At 49.3% G+C, this 22,973-nt stretch overlaps 1 pseudogene; it reads right to left on the reverse strand.

Annotated features, from left to right (window-relative positions):
• Window positions 1-22,973, reverse strand: part of LOC119923081 — a 142,670-nt pseudogene that overhangs the window by 108,587 nt on the left and 11,110 nt on the right.

The raw sequence follows: 22,973 nt of genomic DNA on the forward strand, positions 1-22,973 counted from the left end.
CTTTCTCCTCCCCTCTGCTTTTTGCTGTCTGTCTCCACCCTTCTTGACTGTGAGCCTATTGTTGGGTACGGGTTGTTGATGATGTTGTACTGTCCAAGCTCTTAGTATAGTGCTCTGCGCACAGTAAGTGCTCAATAAATACTATTGAATGAATGAATGAATGCCCCCTGCTTTCTACCCAGCTGCTTTCCGCTCCTTTGCTTCTGAGCCTTCTACTCTTCTGCCCCTCTGCCCTGCTGATCCTCAGCTCTCTTCCCCCTACCCTTCAGCTCTCCTTTCTCTTCCCCTTTGTTTTCTGCTGTCTATCTCCCCCCTTCTAGACTGTGAGCCTGTTGTTGGGTACGGATTTTCTCTGTAGATGAATTGTACTTTCCGAGTGCTTATTACAGTGCTCTGCACACAGTAAGTGCTCAATAAATATGCTTGAATGAATGAATGAATGCTCCATTCACCTCTGCTCTCTACCTTCCTTCCACTTCCACCCTGCGATCAGCTCTCTTCCTCTCTGCTCTTGGCTGCCTGCCCCTTTGCTCTCGGCTCCCTGCCCCTATGCCCATCTGCACTCTTCCATTCTGCATTCTGCCCCCCTCCTCTCTACCCGCTGGTATTTTCTCTCCTGGTCTCTTCCCCCCTTGTCTCTGTCCCCAGAGTTTCTGCCCCCCTAGACTCTAAAACCCAGCTCTCTGCCCCCCGGTTCTATGCTTTCTGCCCCGAGCTCTCTGGATCCCCAGATTTGCACCTCTCAGCTTTCTGCCACCGGCTATCAGCTCCCCTTGGTCCTTGCCCCTCAGTTCCCTGACCCCATTCTCTCTGTCCCCTGCTTTCCTGCCCTGCCTCTCAGTTCTCTGCTCCATGCCCCTTTAGTCTCTGCTTCCTATCCCCCCGCCCTTCCCCCCGCCCCGCCCCCCCCCCCACAGCTCTTGACTCTCAGCCCCTCAGCCCTCAGATCTCTTTCCCTTAAGGTCTGTATCTTCCTGTTCTCTGCCCCTCAAATTTTTCCCCTTGAATCTCTTCCCCTCTGATCTCTGGCCCTTGTTCTCTGACTCCCTGCTCTCTAATCACCTGCTCTCTGAATCTCTGTCCCCCTGATTTCTGCCCCTCAGCTCACCTCCCTGTGCTCCACCCCTCAGTTTTCTGTCCCTCAACTCTATTCCCTCTGACCTTCAGCTCTCTGTGTCTTCACTTCAGCTCCCTGCCACTCAACTCTCTACCCTCTGCCCCTCAACTCTCACCTCCAATTGCTTCATTTCACTGTTCCTCAGTCCTCTGCCCTTTTGTTCTCTGCTTTTTGCTCTCTTCCCTTTTCTTCTCTGGCCTTCTGCTTACTGCCCTATGCCCTTCTGCCCCTAGACTCCCTGCCCTGTTTCTCTGCCTCCCTGCTCTCTTTGCCCTCCCTGATCTTTGCAACCGGGCTCTCTACCCATCAGATGCCTGCTCTCTACCACGCACTCTCTGCCACCCGCTCCCTAACCCCAACTCTCAGCCAACAGCTCTTTGCCCTATCCCCAATTCTCTGCTCTTTGTCCCCTAGCTCTCTGCCCCCCATATCTCTCACCTCTTGCCCCCCAGCTCTCTCCTTTCTGCCCCCAGCTCTCTGCTCTCTGATACCCAGCTTTCTGATTACCCAGCTTTCTATCCCTCCAACTTTCTATCTCCCTGGCTGTCTATCCCCCTAGCCTTCTGCCTCTCGGCCCCTTTGCCCTCTACTCCTCTACTCTCTGTCCCTCTGCTATCTGCTACGCCACTATCTGCCCCTCAGCTGTCTTCCCTCCTGACCTCTGTCCCCCTAATTCTTGCCCCCCTTTCTGTTCAACCTGTCGTCTGCCTTCTCCTCTCGGCCCCCGACTCTCTGCCCCGCTGATCTTTGGATCCCTAGCTCTCTACTACTCATCTCCCTGCCCGTCAACTCGCAGTCCCCAGTTGTAGCCCCCCCACCACTTTCTGGCCCACTGGTTTCTGCCCGCCCACTTTCTGCTCCCCCTGCTTAAGACCGCCCCCCCCCCAGTTCTGTGTCCCACAACTCTTTGCTTCCTGCCACTATCTCTCTTTCCCTCAGCTCTAGGCTCTCTGCTCTTCACCTCTTTGTCCCTCAATCCTATGTCCCTCAGCCCTCTGCTCCTCAATTCTCTGCCCCCTGAGCTATCGGCTTTCTTCCAATCTGCTCTCTTCTTGCCTGCTCTTCGCAAGTCTGCTCTCTGCTCCCTAGCCCTGCCTCACAGACTCATGCCTTTTAGGTCTCTCTACCACAGGCTCTCTGCCCCCTGGACCACTGCTATCTTCCATAAGCTCTCTGCCCTGACCCCCAGTTCTCAGCTCTCCAACCCCAAGCTCTCTGCTCTGCGTCCCCCGGTTCTCTGCAGTCTGTTCTTCAGCTATCTGCTGTCTTACCCCTATCTCTCTACTCTTTGTCCCTCACTCCCTGCTCCCCCAAGCTCTCAGCAAATCAGCTCAATTTCCTCCCCCAGCTCCCTGTCCAACTGGCTCTCTGCCCCCGTGCTTACTGCTCTTGGCCCCAGTGTTCTGCTTTTTTCCCCCTCCCCCAGCTCTGTGCTTTCACCCCACTCCCTGCTTCCTATTCCCAGACTCTTTGTCCCCCATCTCTTTCCCCCAAGCTTTCTATTCCCCACCCACAGTTCTCTATTCCACACAGCTCTCTCTACCCCCAGTTCTCTGCCTTTCAGCTCTTTCCCCCGTGCTCTCTGACTTTTAGTTCTCTCTCCCTTGCCTTACCCAGCTCTTGGCTTCCTGCCCCTTGCCCCAGCTCTCTGCTCCCCCAAATTTCTGCTCTGCCCCCCCTGCATCCAGCTCTCTGATCTCTGCCCCCAACCGCTCTGACACTCAGCTCTCTGGATCCCTAGCTCTCTACTCCTCAGATCTCTGTCACTAAGCTCCCTAACCCCCGCCGCCCCCCGCCACTTCCAGCTCTCGGGCTCATTGTCCCACCAACTCTCTACCCCGCAGCTCCCTGCCCTATTCCCCTACAGCTCTCTGGCCCCATACCTCATGTCTCTGCCCCCCAGCTCTCTGATCTCTGCTCCCCACCTTTCTACTCTCTGCCCCTGCTGCACTCTTTGCCCCCCCCAAGCACTCTGCTCTCTGCCTCACCAGCCTTTCTGCCCCATGCCACCAAGTGGTCTGCCCTCTGCCCTCTGCCCTCAGGCTCTCTCCACTCTTCCTCAAGCTCCCTGCCCACTCTAGGCTCTCTGCTCTCTTCCCATACCCAGCTCTTTTCTATCTTGCCCCAAATTTCTGCTTTTTGTCCACCAGTTCTCTGCTGTTTGCACCCCAGCTTTCTGCTCTCTGCATCTCGGCTCCCTGTCTCTCGGATCTCTAAATCACTGTTAGGATCTCTAGGATCCACTGGACTCTGGGGTTCTGACACTTGGTCCATGGCAGGGAGGTAGAAGTGAGGGTGGGGTTTTAAGGAGGGATGCAGGTTAGAATAGCGGGCCCAAATGACAGCAGGAGAGGAAGGATAGGGTTCTTTCCCTCCCTTCTCTATGTGGGGAGATATGAGGAGCAGGGGCTGCCAAGAATAGAATAGAATAGATACTATTTATCTAATTTGATGGTAACGATGCCTGTCTACTTGTTCTGTTTTCTTGTGTGTCTCCCCCTCCTAGACTGTGATCCCACTGTTGGGTAGGGATTGTCTCTATCTGTTGCAGAATTGTATCTTTCAAGTGCTTAGTACAGTGCTCTGCACACAATATGTGCTCAATAAATACAATTGAATGAATGAATGAGGGAACTGGGCAGCGTTTCTTTGGGAGAGGAGGTGGAATCACCCTTCTAGATAATGGCAAGGGACCTCACCCCTCACCCCTGAGTTGTTTGGCAGGGTGATTTCTCCCACATTAGAGAGGCTTATCCCTGGCCGCCATCTCTCCCTTGGGAAGCATCATGGCCTCATATTTAAAGCATGGGCCTGGGAGACAGACGGTGTGGGTTCTGATGCCAGCTCTCCCATTTTTCTACTGAGTGAACTTGGCCAAATAAATTCACTTCTCTGGGCCCCAGTTGCCACATCTGTAAAATTGAAATAAACATTGTGAGCCCCAGGTGGGACCTGGGCTATATCCAAACTGATTAGCTTGTATCTCTCCCACTGCTTAGTACAGTGCCTGACACCTAGTAATTGTTTTACCAACAATCAATAAAAAAGCCGGCCTTGTCAGACTGAGTTTTCATGGATTCCTTTTCTAGAAGAGATCAGTGAGGGGGTGGCAGGAGCCAAGCCCCTGGGTTCCTGAGAAGTGAGGGAGGATGGAACAGACCACAGAATACTAGCTAAGAATCCTTCGAGGAAGACAGCGTGTCCTCTTTCCAGTCCCTTACAACTGCCCAAGGATCAGGCCAGAAAGTAGGGTGGCCCTGGGCCCCAGCTAAACTCGAAGCAACTTGGAACATCGGAAGGGCCCAAAGGTCCTCGGTTCCACCTGTAAAGGTGGATAGTGGAACATCCGGGCCCCTGCCTCTTCAGGTGTGACAACACATTGACAGGCGGGACAGTGGGTGGGTGTCCAGATGTTGGATACCATTCCTCTACGGTGAATGCTGATTTGTTTCTCTTTGTGCAGGTCTTTTGGAGGGGCAGTCTTGTTCAGAGGCAGATCAGATAGATCAGATGGCAGATGAGCAGTTTGGCTCAATGGAAAGAGCACGGGCTTTGGAGTCAGAGGTCATGGGTTCAAATCCCAACTCTGCCACTTGTCAGCTGTGTGACTTTGGGCAAGTCACTTAACTTCTCTGTGCTTCAGTTCCTTCTTCTGTAAAATCGGAATTAAGACTGTGAGCCCCACATGGGACAACCTGATCACCTTGTAACCTGCACATAGTAAGCTCTTAATCAATGCCATTATTATTAATATTACTATTATTATTACTATTATTATTATTACTATTATTATATTTGTACCCCTTCTAGAGTGTGAGCCCACTGTTGGGTAGGGACCGTCTCTATATGCTGCCAGGTTGTACTTCCCAAGCGCTTAGTACAGTGCTCTGCGCACAGTAAGTGCTCAGTAAATACAACTGAATGAATGAATGAATGAATTTGTGGGGTTCCTTGTCCATTCTAGAATAACTTGGTTGCTGAATTTAGCATCCTTTCCTGCCTGCTCCCGAGGACCCTATTCCGGCTTGTGATTGGCTCTAGGGTGTCCAGCTCAGGAGACTGAGTGAGGGTGAAGATGTTTGTTTGTTAGTATGCTTGGTTTTGTTCTCTGTCTCCCCCTTTTAGACTGTGAGCCCACTGTTGGGTAGGGACTGTCTCTATATGTTGCCAATTTGTACTTCCCAAGCGCTTAGTACAGTGCTCTGCACATAGTAAGCGCTCAATAAATACGATTGATGATGATGATGAAGAGCCAGTTTCCATGCTCATCTTGGCGGTTCCTGGAGCTGAAGTGGTGCAATTGGTTATCACACGGTTCTTACAGGGTGGTATGGATGTAGGTCATTCTATCTCCTCGAAGATGTCTTCCCTGACTAAGCCCTCCTTTCTTCTTCTCCCACTCCCTTCTGCTTCACCCTGACTTGCTCCCTTTATTCATTCCCCCCTCCCAGCCCCTCAGCACTCATGTCTGTATCTGTAGTTTATTTATTTCAACTAATGTCTGTCTCCCCTTCTAGACTGTAAGCTTGTTGTGGGCAGGGAATGTGTCTTTTTATTGTTACATTGTAATATCCCAAGCACTTGGTACAGTGCTCTGCATAAATAAATAAATAAATAAATAAATAAATGTGCCCCTCAGGTCTATGCTCTCTGCAGCACTACCCCTCAGCTCTCTGTTCTCCACCCCTCGGCTCTCTTTCCCCCACTCAATTAGTCAGTAGTATTTATTGAGCACTTACCCTGTGTAAAGCACCATACTAGGTGCATGGGCAATACAATTTAACCATTAATCCACATTTTCCTTGCCCACAACAAACTTACAGTCTAGAGCGGGAGAGAGGCACTAATAGGAATAAATATATTATAGATATGTAAATAAATGCTCTGGGTCTGGGAGGAGGGATGAATAAAGGGAGCAAGTCAGGGCAATGCAGAAGGGGATAGGAGAAGAAGAAAGGAGGGATTAGTCAGGGAAGACCTCTTAGAGGAGATGTGCCTTCAACAATGCTTTGAAGGGGAGAGAGTAATTGTTGGATCTGAGGGAGAGAGGGAATTCCAGGCCAGAGGGAGGACATGGGCAAGGGGTTGGTGGCAAGATAAATGAGATCGAGATATAATGAAAAGGTTAGCATTAGAGGAGCTAGGTGTTGGGGCTGGGTTGTAGTGGGAGAGTAGGGTAGGTGGGGACAAGGTGATTGAGTGCTTTAAAGCCAGTAGTGACGACTTTTTGATCGATATGGAGGTGGATGGGCAACCACTGGAGTTTCTTGAGGAGTGGGGAAATATGACCTGAAGGTCTTTGTATAAGAATGATCGGTGCAACATAGTGATATATGCACAGGAGTGGGGAGATACAGGAAGAAGAGAGGTCAGCAAGGAGGCTGATACAGTAATCCAGGTTGTTAGGATGAGTGATTGGATTGATGTAGTAGACGTTTAGATGGAGAGGACAGAGCATATTTTAGTGATGTTGTGAAGGTAGGACTGACATGATGTAACGATGGATTGAATATTGGGGTGAAATACGAGAGAGGAGTAAAGGATAATGAGGGACATGAAGGATGGTGATACTGTCTACAGTGATGGGACAGTCAGGGGGAGGACAGGGTTTGGGTGGGAAGATAAGGAGCTCTGTTTTGAACGTGTTCAGCTTGAGGTGACAGGAGAATATCAAATAGAGATGTCCTGAAGCCAAGAGGAAATGCGAGACTGCAGAGAGGGAGAGAGATCAGGACTGGAGATGTAGATTTGGGCATCTTAGAGGTGGTAGTTGAAGCCATGGGTGCGAATGTGTTCTCGAAGGGAGTGAGTGTAGATAGAGAATAGAAGGGGACCCAGAACTGAACCTTGAGGGACCCCCACAGTTTGGGGTGGGAGGCAAAGGAGGAACCTGAAAAGGAATAAGCCTGAGAATAAGCGGCTAGAGAGAAAAGAGAAGAATCGGGAGAGGACAGTGTCACTGAAGCCTAGGCTGGTTTATGTTTCCAGGCGAAGGTGGTTGTCAATGTTGTCAGTGTTTAAGGCAGATGAGAGGTAGAGGACAAATAGGTTATGCTGTTGGATATGGCAAGAAGCTCTCTTATGAATCAATGCCTTACCGTGGCAGAAGAGTTTGCATATGCAGTGAAGCTTAAAGCTATGCCATTGAGGGATACTCTCGCTGGGTTACCCATAATGGAAGGGTCTAAACGGAAGCATCAGACAAAGCTGATTCACCTGTGTTGGGCAACAATGCTATAGGAAATAGTCAAAGGCAGGTGATCAAATGGTCAAAATGTTGATCAAGGACAATGCAGAGACTCGAGTTTTCACCGAGAGGAGGGAGGCAACAGTAAACCACTTCTGCATTTTTACCAAGAAAACTCTATGGATACATATACCAGAATGATTACAGATATCGGAGAAGCAGAGAAGCAGCATGTATCAGTAGAAAGAGCCCGGGCTTTGGAGTCAGAGGTCATGGGTTCAAATCCCAGCTCTGCCAATTGTCAGCTGTGTGACTTTGGGCAAGTCACTTAACTTCTCTGTGCCTCTGGTACCTCATCTGTAAAATGGGGTTTAAGACTGTGAGCACCCGTGGGACCACCCGATCACTTTGTTACCTCCCCAGCTCTTAGAATAGTGCTTTGCACACAGTAAGCGCCTAATAAATGCCATCATTATTATTATTATATAGTGCTGGGAGATGAGGCCCTCAGGTTGGTAGGCACTGATTTATTAATTCATTCATTCAATCGTATTTATTGAGCGCTTACTGTGTGCAGAGCACTGTACTAAGCACTTGGGAAGTACAAATCGGCAACCTATAGAGGCAGTTCCTACACAACTACGGGCTCACAGTCTAGAAGGGGGCGACAGACAAGAAAACAAAACAAGTAGACAGGTGTCAATACCATCAGAATAAATAGAATTATAGCTATATACACACCATTAATAAAATGAATAGAGTAATAAATACGTACAAATATACACAAGTGCGTGGGGAGGGGAAGGTGGTAGAGCAGAGGGAGGTAGGGGGTGATAGGGAGGAGAGGAGAAGGAGAGTAAAAGGAAGGGCTCTGTCAGGGAAGATCCCCTGGATGAGGTGAGCTCAATGAGCTGCTGGGGAAGAGCAGTTGATGTCTCAGAGTATCATGGGTGTTTATGACGTGTCCAGACTAAAGCCTTTGGAACACCTGGTCGTTGACATTGCCACACAAGAAATGAGTATCTGAAGCTGTAAAGATGCTCTTATTATTGCATCATGGAATGTATATGAACCAGGGTAAGTTGGAAATAGTCAAGAATGAAATGAACCGATTGAAGGTTGACATCATAGGAATAAGCAAACTGAAATGGACTGGTATTGGGCATTTCCAATCGAATGAGCACATTATACATTACTCTGCCCATGCTGAAAAAAGAAATGTCATAACAATAATTGAAACAAAGAAAATTGCTAAGACACTTATTAGATATAAAGCTGTCAATGACCGATCGATATCTATTAGGTTCAGAGGAAAACCATTCAGTAGGACCATACTTCAGGTGAATGCCCCAATAACAAATGCAGGTCAAGAAGAAATAGAGAGGTTTTACAGTGAAGTAGAGAGAGATTTTGATAAAAGCTGCAAGCACGATGTGTTGATTATCACTGGGGATTGGAATGCAAAAGTCGGTAATGGAATGGAAGTGAAAGTTGTTGGAAAATATGGTCTTGGAAATAGGAATCAAGCTGGGGACCCACTTATGATTTCTATGAATCAAATGACTTTTGTATTGCCAACACCTTCGTGTTCCAACCTAAACGACGACATGGACTTCACCAGATGGACTATATAGAAATCAAATAGACTATATTATTTGTAGAAAGAGATGGAGAAGTTCTATTTTGGCATCAAAACCATGACCTGGGGCTGACTGAGGAACAGATCACGAGCTGTCAATGTGTAAACCCAGTCTAAAACTTAGGAAGATCAATCATGCTTTATAGGTGTCCCAATCTGAACTGACGAATATTCCCCCTGTATTTAAGGATCATTCATTCATTCAATCGTATTTATTGAGAGCTTACTGTGTGCAGAGCACTGTAAGAACTGCTTGGAAAGTACAGTTTGGCAACAGAATCATGTAAAAAAACATATTTGATGCGCTTAATCTCACAGACAAGGAACCAGAGGAAATGTGGATGGAGATTAAAAATGTCATCAAGCAAGAAAGTGACACAGTATTACAAATGGTTAGGAAGAAGAAAATGGTAAAATGGATGTCAAACGTTACTTAGGAAGTAGCCAAGAAAGGAAAGGAAGCAAAAAATCAGAGGAAAAAAGAACCTGGTTAATGAACTGAACAGAGAAGTCCAGCATGCTGCCAGTAAGGACAAAGAGGAATATTATAACAGCATATGGAAAGAAATGGAAGTCAGTAACAAAAATGGGCAGACAAGAGCACTATTCCTAAGCACTGGAGAGGTTACAAGGTGATCAGGTTGTCCCGTGGGGGGCTCACAGTCTTAATCCCCATTATACAGATGAGGTAACTGAGGCACAGAGAAGTTAAGTGACTTGCCCAAAGTCAAACAGCTGACAGTTGGCAGAGCCGGGATTTGAACCCATGACCTATGACTCCAAAGCCCGTGCTCTTTCCTCTGAGCCACGCTGCTTCTCTGTATGACAGACAGGTGGCTACAAGAAGAACAGAATAGGGAGAAACAGTTTGGTTTTCCATGAGCAAGGTTGTATGTCAAGGATGTATCTTATTGCCTTATCTGCTCATCCTTTACAAAGAATACCTAATGAGAGAAGTCGGACTCGATGAAGACAAAGGGGGAGTAAAGTTTGGAGGGAGGAATACAAACAAGCTTCGTTATGCTGATGATATAACCCTACTAGCAGAAAGTGAAGAAGACTTGAAAGGCTTAATATTAAAAATTAAGAAACAGAGCAAAAAGATGGGCCTATATTTCATTGTCAAGAAAACAGAGATCATGGCAACTGAAAGTTTTAACACTTTAGTCCTAGACGGAGAGAAGTTTGAAATAGTTGACAATTTTTTCTCTCTTGGGATGGATAATCAATAATAAAGGAACTAGTAGCCAAGCAAAACGCCAAAGATTCATGATAGGAAGAGTTACTGTGAAGAGCCCAGAAAAGACATGAAATGTGCTGCACTGATGTACCAATTGCCACAAAAACACAAATGATTAAACTCTATGGTATTCCTAGTGACAATGTATGGATCTGAAAGCTGGACAGTGAAAAGACAGGATAGAAAGAACTTCGATTCTTTGGAAATGCAGTATTGGAGAAGGCTTTTGCAAATACCATGGATTGCCTGAAAACCAAGCAAATTAAACCCACGTGGTCTTTTCAGGGCCAAAAGTCTCGACATACATTAGCTTATTTTTGACATGCAATTAGGAGGACTGGTTTTCTGGAGAAGACACTAATGCTAGGAAAAGTCCAGGAAAAACGTAGAAGAGGTAGATAGGCAGCTATATAGGGACCAAAGCAACAATAATGGAAGAACCGTTAGAAATTTTGCAGATTAAGGCAGAGGACAGGACGTTCTGGAGAAAGTATATCCATGGAGTACTATGAATCGCAAAAGACTCGATGGCACAGAATAATAATAATCATCATAATAGTAATAACAATAACAATAATAATAATTATAATACTATCAATAATAATGGGGTTCTAAGTTTTTCTCTGTAATAGGCATCCATGACTAAACCTGGACATTCAAGAGGAGATGGTGAGATGAGAAGAGGTGACAGATGACCAGTGGTTTGTCGGGCAGTTAGTACATCTGTGAAACGCACTGGACCCTTCTGAATCGGCCAAACTCAATGCCAAATTCAGGGTCTTGGGGTGGCTTGAGAAGTGGCCTGGCAGAGGTGTCGGCAGGGCAGATGTGGTGTCCTGGTGGAGATGTCAGGATGGGTGATGGTGGTAGCCCAGCGGAGATGTCAGGGCAGATGGTGGGGGTGACCCAGTGGAAGCATCATGGCGGTTGGTGCAGTGGCCCAGAAAAGGTGTCCAGGGGGTGGCCGCGGTGGTCTGTCAGGGGTGTTTGATCAGGTGGCACCACTGTCCCAGCAGAGTTGTCCATCGGCTGGTGTGGTGGCCCGCCTGTGGTGTCAAGGTGGGTAGCAGTGGTGGCCCACCTGAGGTTTTGGGGTGGCAGGTGCGTTGGCCCAGAGGAGTCAGGGTGGGAGGCAGTAGTGGCTCAGCAGGAGGGGTCAGGATGGCTGGTCTGTTGGCCGTGGAGGTGTCGGGGGTTATTGACAGCAGTGGCCCAGGAGGAGGTGTCAGGTCGGCTGGTGCGTTGGCCCAGCTGAGATGCCCAGGCGTCTCTCGTGTGGTGGCCCAGCAGAGGAGGTAAGGCCAGTGGGGCTAGCGGCCCAGTGGTGTCGGTGTGGGAGGCGGAGGTGACAGGGCTGAGGAGTTGGGATGACAGGATGCGGTGCCCCAGCGGAGGTGTGATAGCAGGTGGCACAACTGGCCCAGAAGAGGCGTAGAGTTGGCTGGTATGCTGAATCTTGGGGCAGCCCAGAGGAGTGTCAGGGAGGGTAACATGGAGACTGTACCAGTAGCTTGGAGGAGGGATCAGGAAGGTGGCACCGTGACAGGGCCAGCTGCCCTGAGGAGGTGTCGGGGGCGGAGGGGGGGTTACGATGACAGTGCTAGTGGCCTGGTGGTGGTGTCAGCGGAGGGTGGCATGGTGATCCAGAGGTGGTGTCAGAGAGGTTGGCACGATAACAATGCCAACAGCCCGGAAGTTGTTTCAATAAGGGTGGCAAAATGACTGTGCCAATGGCCCAGAAGTTTCGTGTAGGGGGGCATAGTGACTGTGCCAACTGCCTATAGGTGGTGTCGGTCAGGGTGACACGATGATGGTGTCGGTGGCTCATAGGAGCTGTCAAGGAAAGTGGCGCGATGACAGTGCTGGTGGCTTGGAGGTGGTGGCGAGAAGAATGGCACAATGACGATGCCAGTTACCTGGATGTGGGATCAGGGAGAGTGGCACAATGATGGTGCCTTCTGGCCTGGATGGTAGCACAATGACTGCGCCGGTGGCCCAGAGGTGGTGTCGAGAAAGGTGGCACATGAGGTGTCGGGTAGAGTGTCACGATGACAGTGCCAGTGGTCCAGAGGACATGTGTGGAAGGGTTGCAGATTGACTTAGTCCGTGGCTCCGAGGAGTTGTCAGGGTGGCTCGTTGTTGACAGGGCCGGCTGACTATAAAAGGTTTCAGGGAAGGTGGCACGATGACAATGTCAATGGCCTGGTGATAGTGTCAGGGGTGGGTGTCATGGTGACATTGCCAGTGACCCAGGGGCGATGCAGGGAAGGTGGCAGGATGATGGTGCCGGGGTCCCAGAGGAGCTGTTATGGAAGGTTTATCGATGATGGTGTCGACAGCCTCAGGTGGTGTCGAGAAGGGTGATACTATGATGTTTTTGGTTGCTCAGAGAAGGCATCAAGGAAGGTGGCACAGTGGCACAGTGATGGGGTGGCTGTCAGGGAGGGAGGCACGGTGACTGTGCTGGCTTCCCAGAGGAAGCATTGGGGAGGCTGGAACTGGGATAGTGCCACAGATGCCAGGCCGGTGGTGGTGGTGGAAGGTGGCACGGTGACAATGCCAATGAGCCAGATGTGGTGTCAGGTAGGGTGGCACGATGACTGTTCTGGCGACCCAGAGGTGTGGCATTGAGGCTGACACAGTGACGTTACTGGCTGACCAGAGTAGGTATCGGAGAAGATGGCAGGATCACAATGTCAGCAGCCCGGTAGTGGCACCGACAGAAGATGGCACGGTGGACAATGCTGGTGACCCAGAGGCAGTGTCAGTGAGGGTGGCACCGTGATGGTCCCGTGGCCCGGAATTTGTGTCGAGAAGGATGACATGATGACGGTGCCAGAGACCCAAAGGAGGTGTCAGGGAGGAGTCACAAAGATGGGTCTGGCAGCCTGGAAGTGGTATCAAGAAGGGTGGCACGATCACGGTGTCAGCTGGTCAGAGGAGGAGTCAGGAGGGTGGTATGAGGACGTTGCCGCCTGCCCGGAGAAGGTGCAGGGGAGGGTGGCACGGTGATGGTACCACCGGGCCGGTGGTTGTATTGGGCCGGCCAGCGTGGTGTCCCCCCGCCAGTCTGCTTTGGGGAATCACTGGGCAATATCGTCGTTGGACCCGGGGGTAAGCTCTCTTTCCTGTCCTGTTTCATTCCAGCGAGATGTATCGGGGTAGGGTCGGCCGTGTCCGTGCAAGGTAGCGTGGCTCTGGGTGGTGCTGATGAGGCAGCCGCCGCTGCCGTGGGCCTCTTCTCCCGCTGCCCTCACCTGACCAGTGGCTGGACCCTCCATGTCACTGATCCTCCATTTCTTTGATGGTGACCCATCGTCCTCCCCTTTCTCAGGAGCCACCGTGGAATGGGGCCGCTTTCTGGACCGGGGAGGGGCCGGTGGCACGGGCACTGGCACACACACTGGCATGGCCACGGGCTGGGGGCGCCCGACCAAATCTGAGGACCTGTAACACCAGAACCCCCTTACTAACCATGTTATGAAGGAGGCCCAGTGCCCCAGCTTGGTCATCCTCAACAGCTCCAGATGTCGCCTTCCAGGCCTCTTGCCCATTTTTCTAGGCGGCCCATCTTCCTGTGTCTCCCCTCTGGTCTCCAAGTCATAGGGCCGCTTCCTGGGCCGGGAGGTGTGGGTGGCGCTGGAACTAGCGCTGAGACGTGCACTGCTACGACCTGGAGGCACCGGACCACCTCTGAGACCCTATAGCAGTGGATGACTCGGGCCACCCTGGCAAGGAAAGAAGCCCTGCGGCCTAGAAGTGTCATCTTGCTTGGCTCCTGCCGCTGCTTTGGGGGCCTCTTAACCTTTTATAGATGGGGCCCATCCTCCTCTCCCTTCTCCACCTTCACCTGGCTTTGGGAACGGTAGGAGCGGGTGGCAATGCCCTAACTTGAGTGATTTGTGCCAGTGGAGGGTCCCCAAAGCAACGTTACCCTCCAATTTGGGTGCAGAACTCCCCGAGCCATTGCGGTCCCCACTCCACTCCTTGCTGGGCCACAGCTGGTATCACCTGCTATGGAGAGCTTGAAGCCCTGTAGAGGAAACAGAAACGGACGTCCATCCCCAGGTCAGCTTGGCACTGAGTCATCTGAACGCTCCCCATCCATCCCCAAACCTAGCTGCAACTGGAGTGGAAGCATATCAGCGAGGGCGTTCTGACTGTGTATGTGTGTGCGTCTGTTCGTAGCTCCAAAGCGCCCCGAATGGATTCGAGCTGAGCAGTGGTTTAGGGCCCAGGACTGTGTGGAAATGTTTAACAGACCCCCTTCCCCCCGGTCGTCTCTTGGACTCCTCAGCGATAGGAACATTTCCTACTTCATCAGGGGGTAAGGGACCCACGGGAGCGCCACCTTCTGACAGGAAAATATAACCACCCAGGTGTGGACCAGCTATCTAGAGAAACAAATTCCAAAAGCCTCTAGAGAGACCCTACCTGACAGGTGGTCAAGGGAGAAACTCGGAGATTCCTTTAGAACAAATCTTAACAGAGAATTTGCCATGGTGGCTGCCCTCTCAGATTCCTCACAGAGAAAGGAGAGGTAGATCTGGGGGTTGCCCATTTTCTAGGGTTTTATACGGTGAGGTTGTCAGGGTTCTATGAGGTCACGTGATGAAAGTGAGATCGTGGGGTAAGGGGGAGGGGCAGGGACCCTTGCTCACAGGGTAGGCACAGGACCTGCCCATGGAGCTCAGCACATGATGATTGATCTCCACAACAACTACCACTAATGATGGCATTTGTTAAGCACTTACCATGTGCCAAGCACTGTTCAAAGCACTGGAGTACATACAAGGTAGTTGGTTGTCCCACGTGGGGCTCACAGTCTTAATTCCCATTTTACAGATGAGGTAACAAAGGCACAAAGAATTCAAGTGATTTGTCCAAAGTCACACAGCTGATCAATGGCAGAGCCGGGATTAGAACCCACGAATTCTGGCTCACAGGCACTTGCTCCTTCCACTATGCCACGCTGCTTCAACTACAATTACTGTCACTCAATCAGTCACATTTATGCAGCACTTACATGTGCAGAGCCCCATTCTAAGAGCTTGGGAAAGTACAAAGCAACAGAGTAGGTAGACAAGCTCTCTGACAAACGATGGATCACAGTGAAGATTGGGGCCTATAATGACTGCCCGTGACCAATCACAGAGGGGTGCACGGTTCCACTCTCCAGCCAGGATTTCTCGATAGCATTATACTCAACGTATGGATGTTTCTATGCATGAAGCTGACTGCGATTAAAGCTGGAATTACTCTGTAAATGTAAACTGGGGTTTGTAATTGGATATAGTTGATAGCCTAGAAGTAATATCAGTGCCTCATCATTTAACAACATCAGGACATGAAGCCCTACTGTCAAAGAAAGCACCGGGCTATTGGAGTAATGACAGAGAATGCTTACAAAGCATCAATAGTAGTAGTAGCAATAGTATTCGTTCACTCATTCATTTAGTCATATTTACTGAGCTCTTAGTGTGTGCAAGGCACTGTACTAGGCACTTGGGAGAGTACAAGATAACAATCAAGATACACATTCCTTGCCCACAACAAGTTTATTAAGCACTTAATAAACTTAAGTTCTGGAAAGAGATACAGAGGTTGGAATTAGACATTGCCACAGGCATAGTAGAAGCCATAAAAGACAACTCAAAAGGAGCATACAAGATGAGAACAAATTAACCAAATATAAACAGAATTCATTAAAGTACTGGGTCGAGAGGAGCAGGATTTCAGGTTACACGTAGCTAAGAGTATACAGCCCATCAGTAGCCACAGCATCTGATACGGCAGCCCCCTCCCCACAACCCTTGTCAGTCTTCCTGGGATTCTGCGGAGTCCTCATGGGACATTTGCTTTCGTCTTTGCCCCCGGGAGGTGGAAAGCAGGCTGGAATGAAGGCTCTTCGATGCCACGGAGAAGAGCCGGTGCTGGTACCTGGTGAGGTATTCTGGCATCCCAGTTTGAAATACAATAGTGGGAAACAGTGACTTCTGAAAAGGAAGATAACAGATGGTATTATAATAATAATAGTTACAATATTTGTTAAGCACTTACTACATGCCAGGCACTCTACTAAGCTCTGGGATGGATACAAGCAAATTGGGTTGGACACAACCCCTATCCCAAGTGGGGCTCACAATTTCGATCCCCATTTTACAGATGAGGTAACTGAGGCACAGAGAAGTGATGTGACTTGCCCAAGATCACACAGCAGACAAGTATCGGAGCTGGGATAAGAACCCATGACCTTCTGACTCCCAGTCCTGCACTCTGTCCACTATGCCATCCATAACATGCCATAGGAAATCTGAAAACCCTGACGAAGGGAAAAAGTTTGCAGAATTTTCTGTTTTTCCGCATATAAGAAGGATCAACTGAAATAAGGGAACAAATGTGGTTCCATGGACCACCAATCATTGATCACTTGTTACCAAAAAAAAAAACTAATAAAGGAATACTTGCTGGAGTGTAATAATGGAGTTGTCTAAATCTTCATCACCCACAAGATTTTTTGAAGAATTACAACGAATAGACCACTGCACTAGACACTTGGAAAAATACAGTAGCAATACAAGTCGTGGCCCCTGTCCTTGAGCAGATTACAATCTAATGGCTAAAGCTTTCAGAGTGGAAGCCTGCAAGACAGTAATTTAGCGTAATGAACTCAGAAGTTTAGATGTTACTTTCCGTTGTGAAACCACCATGCGTATTGGATTATAGTTTCAAATATAACACGGGCTTTTAGTACACTAACTGGAGCGAAAGAATGAAGTACTTTGCATTATTTTCGACAAGGAAAATTCCTTTGAAACTGAAGAACTATGAAATACGACAATTATGGATATAATATATATGCACCTATAGAGAGTAATAAGTTTTACCTTTTCTCACTTGTTTCCCACTGTCTTGTCAAGCGGTTGGTTTAATTATGCCAGAGGAATATCTGTACAACTTTGTGTAAGAGTCATTCTGGGTGGAGAGACAAATTAATAAATGAATTTATCAAATATCATAAGATTTTAAAAAATACCTTCTTTCAAGGAGTTTCCCACCTAGCAGGGATTTGTTACAGGCAGAGAGTTTCAAAGCTTGTAGTTTCATAAAATACTTCTAAGTCAATTGGGTTGTCAAAAGAATAGGGAAACTGAATATCATTTTCCTATCAGTGGATCTCCTGCATTTAGAATGTACAATGGTTCTCTTCCAGGAGGAATTGTTGATAGGGATCTCTGTTATTACTTGAATTTATAATTTCAGAAAGGATTGGTGGATCAAGGGCTTCAGGAAATCATAGAGGCCAACACCTACCACTGCACAGTACCATGTGAGTGTGACAAAGCATCCTTTTTATTTTCCTTATGTCAAAATGTATGGAGAACCCCCAAAATGATGTAAATACTTTTTGTTAAACCCCTTTCTTTAAGGAACAAAATAAATACCAATGACACTGGTATCATTTTTCAGGATCTTTCTCTAGGACGTTGAGATACCGAACCTTCTTTGGATAACTTGAGATTGGGGATTCTTGGTGAAGCTGGTTTAGGTTTTCAGTTTCAGGAGCTATTCTAAATACTGTTTCTGATTCTTGTGATGTTCCAGGTCCGTACAGAGAGGGTGTTTTCATGATCAGGAGGTAGGATCAGGCTGATAATCTGCTGAGAGTTGGATCTCATTCTAAAGGGAGAGAAAGGCCTATGGAGTTGCACGGTTATACCATGTTCCCAGAAAATCCTAGCTATGACTAACGATCAGTGACTTCATGTATGTGCTGATTTGTCACATCTGAAATTGTTTCAGTTTCAGTTAAAGTCAAGTAGACTGTTACAACCTGCTCTGAGAATAATGACTGAGAAATCTCTCTCTCTCTCTCTCTCTCTCTCTCTCTCTCTCTTTCTGATACATATACACCCACCCCCCAATAGCAACTCCTGCCCCCATCCCCCACCACCATCACCACCACCACTAGATCTGCCATACTTTCCTCTAGAAGCAGGAGAAAAGATCCACAGATCAAATCCAGCCTGGGTAAGTAATTAAAAATCCCTGCATATTTTAGGGAAGCAAAATGTAAACAACTGATCAGGAAACTGTGTCCCAGGAATTCTTCCCACGAAGGAAGCATTTAATGCAAAGAGTAGAAGAAGCAGCGTGGCTCAGTGGAACGAGCACGGGCTTTGGAGTCAGAGGTCATGGGTTCGAATCCCGACTCTGCCACATGTCTGCTGGGTGACCTTGGGCAAGTAACTTAACTTCTCCGAGTCTCAGTTACCTCATCTCTAAAATGTGGATTAAGACTGTGAGCCCCACATGGGACAATTTGATCACCATGTATCCCCCCAGCGCTTAGAACAGTGCTCTGCACATAGTAAGTGATTAACAAATGCCATCAAAAAAAAGGAGTAGCAAATTGAGAAATTCTCTATCCCCCACCACCCCAGTGGAAGTATTAGCACAAAGTTGCAGCAAACACTGTCAGTTTTCTATGGTCTATGGCTAACACAGTAGTCAGCCCAAATGGACAGATCCCTCTCAGGGGTGAGATAATGCTCATGCTTCTGCTGAGACCCACATCATTACAAATGGCACAGGGTCTTCTACCTCTGTCCTAACTTCAACCAGCAATGACTTGGGTTGGTTGTAATGGATTTCTAACTTTCTCCCAGAGACAGACTGTAAATCCCCTCCTCCTCCTTCTCCTTCTCACACTGAACCGAACATAGAGTGGACCAAGGACTCAGAGAATTCTTTGACAATACAGGCTGTGAAAAATGCAGAGGAAATGAAGGGAAAATAAATACAAGAAGCAAGGCTTTGGGGTTGAAATCTTGACCTTATATGGGAACTGTGGGCCCCGTGCTGAAAGCAGACATTGATTTGAAGCTGTCTTCTAAATTTACCCAATCCTGGAATTTGACCACAAACTTTTCTATTAACCTATTTGAAAAACAAATCTTGGTTTTTTGTGAGGTTGTACTGAACTTTCATCCAATAAAAATGTCAATCAACAGTATCAAGTCTTCCCAAAGTGAAATGGTTCCCAACTGACAGTTTGCCGATCAGAAATTATACTTCTTGTCATCCTGAGTTTGTTTGGTGAATGTACCTCGAGACTCTTGCTTTTAAATTAGAAGTTGAGGACAGGGAATCCTTGACCCCGTACAGGTTTGTCATTCGAACGAAGGGCAGAAGAAGGTGGATTGAAGTGAGTGGCTGTATTATTTTTGACACTGGGCTTGATTCTCTTTCTAAACTGTGATGTTGTCATTGATGCTGTATGAATTTATCTTTGGTGACATGAAAGAAATGAGATCAGAAATACCACAAGGAAGAGTCATGTATTTCATTGTCTTTAAATGCTGAAGGAAGATGATAAGAAGTTGACTTTCAGATATACGTGCCTCAACCTCTATCTCAGGTGCACAGGTGGTCGAATGCCCTTTCCTCTCTAGTACTGTGGGGCGGTCCTTTACAAAGCCTCAGCCGAGGCGTCCCCGGGTAAGCCAAGCACAGTCTGGGTTGTCCTAGTTCCCCGTCCCATTTACAAGGAGCAGGAGGTAGCTCAGGTGCACATGGCTTTAATGGGGGTGGGCGTGGAAGTGGCCGCTGGGCATTAGTATTCGCCTGACTGACCTGGTCAGCAACTCAATATCACCGCCATGTTTGGAAAAGATGATCTGCCTGTAACACATAACATCGAGATTATTCTTCATGGACCCTACTCTACATAGAAACGTGTTTTCGTGGATATGGCAGGCGGGGAATTTATCACGGAATTTGGGTGAGATGTTTAGTCCCTGTGAAGTGCAATCTTGAGCCATATCTGCATTGTGTGGCCTCTAACTATAAGTCTTTGTTACCCATACATAAACAACGTTGAGCATGGAACAATTCCCAGATAACAGAGGAGAAGGGAGGCCTTTCCAAAATGGAGTCGGTTGGGCTGGCTCTGGTCAGGCGACTCTGAAAGCAGCTCCGGCCGGTCTCACACTCCAGCCTGTAGTCACGGTTGTCCGACCGACCAGGTCCAGTGTTACTCTAGGCTGAGCGGTTTCAGGGAATCTTCGGGGAGCAGCAGCGGGAAATCAGGTACAGAGAAAGCTGGAGACCAAGAGAGCACAAGACCATTTCAGCCATGACATGAGCGAGGAATGTTAAAATAATCCAGGGCCAATGTGGGAGGCCACATTGAGGAAATGTGAGGAAAGGAACGCCCAAATTACTTCCAGTCTCTCGGAGTCTATTCGGGCTTTCCCGATTCCCATAGACACGTGGGACCAGGTCTCCCCTACGTTGGCCATCTGGTTTTGGAGGGTAAATCTAGTGTCAGCTGCACAGACGACATGCTCAGTGAAGTTGGCAAAGTCCTCCTCATATATTTTCTTGCGCAAAGCCGATGCCTGCATTCCTAGGCTGACATCCCATCCCGTGGACCAGTGGGCTCTTGAGTACCCTACGACTAATGCCAAATCTGCCATATCTGGACAGGCACGGGGGCATCCCATTTCCTCCTTCTATGCTATTCTTCCGTGGTTCCCCCCCTACACTCCATCCATAGCACCTTTCCAATGACTAAGCTCAAAGAGCGAGGATTTTCTCTTCCGGGCCTCAACACTGGATACCACAACAGCACCGTAGAACAAATAGGACAAAAGAAAACAGAATTACAAGGCAAGCAAGGAAAATTCAGGCACCCAGGTTCGCGGAGAGGGAAGACATCCATTCCCAAGGATGCTAAGCGTTTTACTGCATGTGGATATGAGCTGCCCTACAGTGGAGGATTACGTGAGGGATTGGGAATAAACAATGTCCGCATGGCCACCATTCCTGCTCCACATCGATGGGAACCGGGACGATCGCATATCCCAGCCCACAGCTGTGGCCTAATCCAGGTGCTCTTTCTCCTTCTGAACCTTCCCTGAATCTGCACCGGCTGTGCCAGTGCCCAGAAGGGGCCGCTCTCCCTGAGCTCGTGGCATTGGCTGTCCTTCTCTATAATGAAATCCCCACAAAGAGCCACGGGGTTTCCCCCCACCCCGGCGCAGCTTCCCTTCTGCTGGCGCTGCCCTTGCTCCCTACTCTCACCACACAGACCCCTCTCTCCCGGTTGAGCCTGCCTGGGGTCCCCAGGACCCAGCACGGTGCCAGAAGCCCCCATCCCATCTCCTGCTCCTCCCACACAGTCCAGCCTAGGCTCCCAAGTGCGGGTCGCAGTCCTGGAGTTCCTAGCAGCCGTGGCAGGCAGTTGGGTGACTGAGGAAGAAGCCTACCTGCAGTAGGACCTGGTCTGCTGCCTCCTCCGGGTCTTGCTCCACTATAGGATGAACACCCGACAGTGCACAAAGTGAGTCTCCCTACCCTCCGCAGTCCCCCCGACCCTCCACAGTCCCCATCCTCCACCTGGCTTTGGTCCTTCTACACTGACTGGTCCCGGCTCTCATGCTCCGTCCGTCTAGGCCCTCCTCTGGTGCCTGGTCTTGGCCTTCCTCCTCTGCCTAATATGGCCCTTCTCTTCTGCCTGGTCCTGGCCCTTCTTCTTGGCCTGGTTCTGGTCTTTCTTCTCTTCCACCTGGTCTTGGTCCTCCTACTTCCTCCTCTGTCCGGTATTGACCCTCCTCTTCTCCCTGTTCCTGTCCCTCCTCCCCCGTGAAATCTTTGCCTTCCTCCTCTACCCAGACCTGACCCTACTCCCAGGCCTCGTCCATTTTCCACCTCTTCCCCCGGTCCTGGCCCTCCTTCTTGTCCTGGTCCAAAACCTCATCCTCCAAATAGTCCTGGCCCTTCTCCTCTGCCTGGCCCTGGCCCTCCTCCTCTGTCTCGTCTACTAATACCTCCTCTGGCTGTTCCTGCCACCCCTCTGCAGTCTGTTCCTGACCCTTCTCTTCCCCCCGGTCCTGGTCCTTTTCCTGCGCCTGACCTTGATCTTCTTTCAAACGCCCCCATCTCTGACCCGGCCCTGGGCCTTCACCTGTGTCTGGTTTTAGCCCTGCTCCTCCTCCTCCTCCTGGTCCTAGCACATCTCCTCCCCCTGGTCCTGGTCCTCCTGCTGTGCCTGAGTATAGCCATCCTCCTCCTCCTGGTCCTGACTCTCTTCCTCAACTTGGTCCTGGCCCACCTACACCCCCTGGTTCAATTATTCCTCTTTCACTTGGTCCTCGTCCTCTTTCTGCACCTGATCCTGGCCTTCCCCAAATCCCTGGTCCTAGTCCTCCTCCTACACCTGGTCCTGACCCTCCTCATCTGCCTGTCTGTGGCTCCCCTCCTCCACCTACTCCTGCCCTCCTCCTCCTCCTCCACCTGGTCTTTGCCCCCTCTCCTCCCACGGTCCTGGCCCACATCATCCACCTACTCTGGTCCTCCTCCGCTGGCTTTTCCTTGATCTCTGCCTGGTCCTGGGCCTCCTGCTCAACCAGTATTGGCCATCCTCCCCTACCTGATCCTGGCCCTCCTTCTCCTCCGATGGCATCACACAGAGAGCCTGGAATGCAGTTCTGACCTGTGGCCTTGGGACCTGAAGAACAATGTCCCAGAAGTCCGGGGGCTGAACCATCCAGGGCCGACGGGTCACCCCCGCTCCACCGCACCCATAGACTCTAGTGGCACTCCAATCTAAACCCTACCCCAACTCCCTACCATCCTGCTGGCTGAAGGAAAGTCAAGCACCCCCCTTCGGGAAAGAAGTGGGATTTTAACACTGGCTCGGTCCTGTCCTCACCGTCCCAGAGTTCTGGAGTTACAGTCTACACCCAGCCTGCCCTCCATGCTCCCGGGGGCGGCCAAAACAAAA

Source organism: Tachyglossus aculeatus, unplaced genomic scaffold (assembly GCF_015852505.1).
Source record: "Tachyglossus aculeatus isolate mTacAcu1 unplaced genomic scaffold, mTacAcu1.pri scaffold_143_arrow_ctg1, whole genome shotgun sequence".
Taxonomy (NCBI): Eukaryota; Metazoa; Chordata; class Mammalia; order Monotremata; family Tachyglossidae; genus Tachyglossus; species Tachyglossus aculeatus.